The 6,341-nt window shown below is 46.1% G+C and overlaps 1 long non-coding RNA gene across 1 annotated transcript; it reads right to left on the reverse strand.

The window, feature by feature from the left end:
* Window positions 1–520: 520 nt before the first annotated feature.
* On the reverse strand, window positions 521–4,678 carry LOC110476477 (uncharacterized). Its single transcript, XR_002466416.1, has 3 exons — window positions 4,620–4,678; window positions 3,904–4,008; window positions 521–585 (listed from the first exon to the last, which is right to left on the reverse strand). It is a non-coding gene; the product is annotated as an uncharacterized LOC110476477 (long non-coding RNA).
* Between the last annotated feature and the right edge of the window lie 1,663 nt (window positions 4,679–6,341).

Raw genomic sequence — 6,341 nt, forward strand, 5'->3', positions numbered from 1 at the left:
ATGAGCCATCATAAACTGAAATGAAAAGTCATCACCATCTCAGCAGAAAATGCCTTCAGTGGCCAAAGCAGCTGCCAAAGGGCTGATCTTTACTGATCTCCTTAGGATCCATTGTGGAAACAGCCTGAAAGATTGTGCAGCACATTAGGATTCCTAGGAAAAGCAGGCAAAAGCTGTACAGACTGGGAGCAATAGAGCCCTTTTGAGAGGGGACACCAGGTCAAACACTGGGAAATAACGACCATGAGGAAGAAATGAGCAGCTGGATCTCAGGAGAGGCAGTGCCACAGCCTGGCTCCATTCACAAGGGCCTCTGACAAGCCCTTCTACACTCATTTGCACATTTTACAAATGGTGCTTTGGATGTATTTCTTCCACTTGCTTTTTTCCTATTTTCTTTGGAAGTAGATAATTAGAAAAACAGTAACAAGTATAAAACTCATCTTTTCTGATAAACCAGACACCACAACAAAGTGAGTCTCTTGCTCTGCCTCAATCGTCTCCCTTTTTTGGTCTGCAGGAATTGTTGGCAGGAAAATCAGTGCTAGACGCCTATTTTTAAGCAAATGCCTGCTTGGCTTGTATCTGAAAAACAGTATAAAAGGGAAAGATTAGTACAAAATGTGTTCTCAAAAGCATGGATACTTGTGTAGATAAATAAACAGAGAGATACACATAAAAGCTGTGGTTCCCAATGCTTCAAAAATGTTATATACAAATTTAATATAATCCTATATTAGCCCCTGTCCAGTAGAAAATGAAGTAGAAGTAATACTTATATTAGCTGCATATACAATGAAGACAGAGATCCAATGTCTAGTTCTAAAAGGATGAAGTATGAAGAGCAACATCTCAGATGTGTATTATTCTGAAGCAAGAGAAGTATTTTGGGAAATGAGCAACACTTTAGGAAAAAGGCAGTATTTCAGGAAAGCAGTAAAACAGTGATTAGACTTGTGGACACAAATATTTGTGCTAATATGTAGAGGCACTACAGGAAAATTTTACAGATGGTAGAGGTCTGCATTACTGAAATACTTAAATCCACTTTGTTTTCCCAATTCATAGGTGTTTGTCCATACCCTCCCCAAAATTTGGCAAAATGAAAGCAACCAGAACTCAACTGAACTCTGTGTGTGGAGAACCTGTCACTAAGGCCCAACTCAACATGCAACTCAAAATAATTTCTGACTTAATTTTGTCTATTCAGGTAGCTACTTGTCTAACAGGTTTTCTTTAACTGATCTAGGATTCCATTTGCAAATTATTTCTGTGTTCCTCAGAACATATTGTTTGGTCAATAATACTTTTATTCTACTAAAAATGTAATTTAAGAAACAAAAGGAAAATACTTACACTAACTTAGCATAAAATTAAAAAGTGGTATTTTATGTGCAAGTTTCAAATCAGACAGGACCAAATGAGCAGATAGTTGATAGTCCAGTGCAGCACCAGAATGTCCACATGGAAACAAGTTCCCAGAGTTGTTCTGCTACCATTGCTCATGCACACAAACAAACATAAACATGGAAGGACAAAACCACAGCACCTCACAAAAGCAATACTTCTACCACTTCACCTCTGTCCTCCATGAGAGCATTCTGAAGCACCACAGCTTTGATCTGGTGAAGAGAACTAATGCCATAGGCAGCTAAGAGGGCTTACTGAAGTCACGGCAATTTAATTCCCTGTTTGGGGTTCTAGAATTGATTATAACTTCCTGGGCAGCAGAGAAAGATTCATCACTTGAGAGAACAGCACCGGTAGCAGTAAAGCAAATAGGATGTGACAGGGAAGGTGTATTGAGGAAATGAATTAGCAATTTCAGAATATAAAATGGATTGTTGGAATCAAAAAGGGCTCAAATGCACTCTGGATTTCATGCCTCTGTAGGAATGCACAAGGAATGGAAACAAATTCCATGCTCAGTGTGAGTGAGAGCACACACCCCACATGCATAGGGATATTATCCAAGCTGAAAATAACTTCCAATGATTCTGTGGATTAGGTGTTGATAGTCCAGACAGAGGGAAATCTTTTTCTGGAATCAGAGAATTAGAAAACCAGAGAATCTTTAAGTCTGGAAAAGACCTCCAGAATCATTGAGTCCAACCTTTGACTGATCACCACCTTGGCAACTAAACCACAGCATTAATTTCCACTTCCAGTTGTTTAAAGCAACTAGAACATTGTTTATAACAACTTGAACATTTCCACAGATGACTCCACTACTCCCCTGGGCAGCCCATTCCAATGTTTGACAACCCTTTCAAGGAAGAAATTCTTCCTGACATCCAACCTGAACCTCTGCAGGTGCAGCTTGAGGCCATGTGCTCTTGACCTGTCACTGCCTGGGAGAAGAGGTTGAGCCCTACTTGGCTACAGCCTCCTTCCAGGTAGCTGATCTTGCTACTGTCATGGTCATTGGCATTGCAATAACCACAACAGAAGAAGAAAAATTTTCATCTGCCCTTTGAAGACTGTAAAGGATGGCAAAATCTCTGGTAATGCTGACAAAATATTGGCAGCTCCCCTTCAAGCTATTTGGTATCAGTTCCTTAATGGGATTGCCTTTGTTGGCAATCAGCAGTTGGAAGTCAGCATGTTGGAAGTAGTTAACACAAATAGATTGAGACACCAGAAGGCTCTTGCCCCACCAGACCAGCAGGAGATATGTCATCTGTTTTCTGGGTTCTCGTATCCTCAGTGAATATTATTTTGTCAGAAGTTCATGGAAGACCTAATCTAAACCACAACTTAGGGTTTTTTTAGCAATATAAGGAAGAGACAGCAAATCGAAAATGTTGGAGAGGACGTATCTGTAAGTTCCACCAAACAAAAAGGCCTGATCCTGATTTGTCAAGGATTGCCAGATAATTTTCCTTATTCCCTGGAAGAAGACTGTAAACCAGTATCATGCTCTGCAGAAAGTTTATGGGATGCTCCCTGGGAAAACTGCTGACAATCAGTTCATCTGAAATAAAAAGTTAAAAGGGACATTTTTCTCTAGCACCAGTTTCATTGGCCAGTACTGACTGTCCTTCTGTCTTAACACATATAAGTGAGACTGACTATTACAGAATAAAAATCCAGATTCATAAAAGTATGATGCATAAAAGTTCCCTTCTCTGTGGCTGTCCTAGCTGTGCTAGTGAAATGTTACTTTACTCCACTAATTAGTGAACGGTTTCTAATCCTGTATCATACACAACTTCACACCTCACACAGGCTCTCCTGGCATGCCCCTTCTCTTACATGACTGTCCAAGTAATAGATACTGGACCTGGGCTTCCAGCTGCGGGTATTCCTCTTGCTGCAAACACAAGGAAGCCAGTTAAATCAAATGCCCATCTGCCAACATATTCAGTAGGGAGAGAGCTGCAGAAGCTGCAGCCCACAGGGGAAAAGTCAATGGAGTGTAGATTCACAGCACAGGATCACAGGACGTTTGCACAGAACATTCTGTTTTCAAACAGAAATGTCTTCTATCACACAGAAATGTTTGCTGTGAAACAGGTGTTAAAATAATGTGCAGAATTGTGGCTGTATTCACAAAACACACTGGACTTGTGCATGCAGGCTTTGAACAAGGCACCAGGGCAAGAAGTACCAATGCCATGAACTGGTAGTTTTTCAGACACTTAATATTTCTCATTGCAGGATGATAAGATAGAATAATAAAATAATTTACATTGAAAAGACCAAGGCTCACCAGCAGCCCTTGGCCTTGCAGGACTTCCTGCAAAGCATCCCCTCCGAGCCCCTTGTCATCAACCTCTGTGAGGACTGGATGGCTGCAATGCAGATGGCCAGCAAGGAGGACAAGATCTCTCATCTGGAAGGGGAAGTGTGGGCAGCAGCTTCCAGCTCTGCAGCAGGCGCTGCTGGAAACCTGGCACTCACCTGGAAAAGGATGCTGTCCTGAAGAGGCAATTTTCACACAGCTCACTCTTGCTGGCTGGCAGTGAAATTTTGCAGCAATGCACGGGAAGCCTTCCCTTGTGAGAGCTTGGAGGAAAACAGAGAAGCAATGCATCCTTCCCACAGGAGCACAGGAGTCCTGACTGCTGGCTGAGAGCACCTGCAAAGCTGTGCAGCAGCTGCAGGCTGTCCCCTGCCTGGGGCCAGCTCTAGGGTAGCTGTGGTCAGCATGGGCCTGCTGATGGACACTGCCTTCCTGTTCCCTCAAGGTGGCCAAGAAACTGCCAGCAGTGAACCTGCTCCTCCTCAGGCAGCTCTCACTGCTGAGACACATTGGCCAGCACGTGGCCACCAGCAGAACAACCTGCAGCAACCTGGCCATCTGTCTGGGGCCAAACATGCTGACCACACCCCAGGAAGAGCAGCTGGAGCTCCAAGCTATGCTGGCTGAGAACAAGAAGGTTCAAGGAGAAGCCAACAACAAGGAGCCAGCTGCAGCCTCCCTGGCCCCTGCTTGGCTGCCCAGAGGTTCCTGTGCCTGGCTGTCCCCTCTCTCCAGCCAAGGCCATTCAGGAGCTCCCCCACAGCCACAGCCCTCTGTGCAGCAGAAAAGGTTCAGGGAAAAGGCTCAGGCCCTTGCAGGGATGGCAAGGGCTGCTTGGCACACTGTCAGCACCTGGGATCAGACCAAGGCCTACCTGTATGCAAGTGAAGCTGCTGGTGGCCTTTTTGGTTGAGAACATGGATGACATCATTGCTGAGGAAGTGGCTGGTCTGGAGGAGACCCCAGTGCCCATGGATACATCCACAGGTATGAGCAGGAACAGAGGCTTGTCCAAGCCTGGGACTCAGGGTCACAGAAATCTCAGCATCAAGAAGACAAGCAGTGTAGGGCTCCCCTCTGGGTTGTCTTTCAGTGTCCTTGTATTCCAAGAAGTCGCTTTGCTGCATGACTTTGCTTTCCAGAGACGGGACGGGAAGCCCTGCAAGAAGAGCAGAGGAGGAGCCCCAGGCAAGAAGCAATCCCGATGCACCCCACCTCTCTGCAGATGTCCAGCAAGAAGATGGCAGAGAGGCCATGGTACTGGAGGCCCAAAGAGCAGAAATATGGCAGCTGCAAAAGCCTGGCACAATGCAAGCCAGAGAGGTGGGCTGTTTTATATGAAGCCAAGGAACTACTGTGCCTCCTCCTGACAGCGTAGCTCTGCAGCCTTTTTTCCTGCCTGCCTTTTCTCTCTCCCTGCCTTTCTCCCTCCACACTGACACATGCTATTGAAAACTCCACAGGTTGCTTGCCCAATGCCTTAGGCATGTGTTTCATGAATTTACAAAATACTTGCAAATTAAAGCAGCAGTGGGGGAGCTGCCCCCTTCAGAGGCCTTCTGCTCAGACCCCTGCTCATGCCAGCTCCTTCCAGTCCCTTTGGGGGCAGCTGTAGTGTGTGAGAGGGGCTGATGAAAAGCTGCATCTTCTCAGCAGTGCTAAGGTGGTGATTTGGCAATTCGTTCATCCTCCAGACTGTCTCATGCCATGTCTCACCTCCAGAATTTCTGCTTTAGGCACCTCCAGCTTTGCCTCCAAACACCCACCAGAGCTCCACAGAGTCCCTGTCATGGCCAAAGTCCTGCTAAGACTTTCTGCATCAACAAGATAAAAGGAACTCACATTGGTTCCAACAAGAAGGGACTTAGCCAGGACAAGAAAGGACTTAGCTCATAGCTCCTGGCTTTGCCTCTCTAATCCAACTTAATGGTGGCAGGCTTGAAGGCTGCTACCCCCATGAAAAGAAAAAGAGAAGGTAAAGACAGCAGAAAAAGGCCTGGTCAGAAGACAGGGAATGCCAGTTGGAAAGGAAGCAGAAGAGGACACACCAAAGACAACTGGTGAAATGCAGAAGGCTCTGGCAGGCCAAGAAGCCAAGGCAGGGATGACCCAGGCTCTGCTGCCCGCCTCTCCACACCACCCTAAGTCAGCCCAAGGAGCTGGCAGGGGCCAGCAAGGGCTGCTGCCAGCCAGGGCTTGCCAAGAGCTCCATGGCAGCTCTGCAGGGATTCTGCAGGCTTTGGCTTCCCCCAAGCCCATGTGCTGAACCGCGGCAGAAGAACAGCTCTGCATGGGATGAAGTGGCCAAGGGAGAGGCTGTGAAGATGGGGCAGAAGGAACCTCTCTCCCTCTAGTTTGGCTTCTAGATGTTCTAGATGTCTATGGTGACATGTATTGGACTAAGGTTTTAATTTTAGAGACCACTCTTTCACACCATCTATGTCTATGGATAATTAGGCACTTGTAGAGGCATATGCCATTTTGTCACCTCCTTCCCCACATTCTGGAGCCTGACCAATGTGTTTTGATTCTTGCAGCCACTCCAGGCACTTCAGCCACCAATGCTCCACCTGGCAGTGCTGGTTGTGTGGCATTG

The sequence above is a fragment of the Lonchura striata genome, chromosome Z, assembly GCF_046129695.1.
Source record: "Lonchura striata isolate bLonStr1 chromosome Z, bLonStr1.mat, whole genome shotgun sequence".
NCBI classification, from domain to species: Eukaryota; Metazoa; Chordata; class Aves; order Passeriformes; family Estrildidae; genus Lonchura; species Lonchura striata.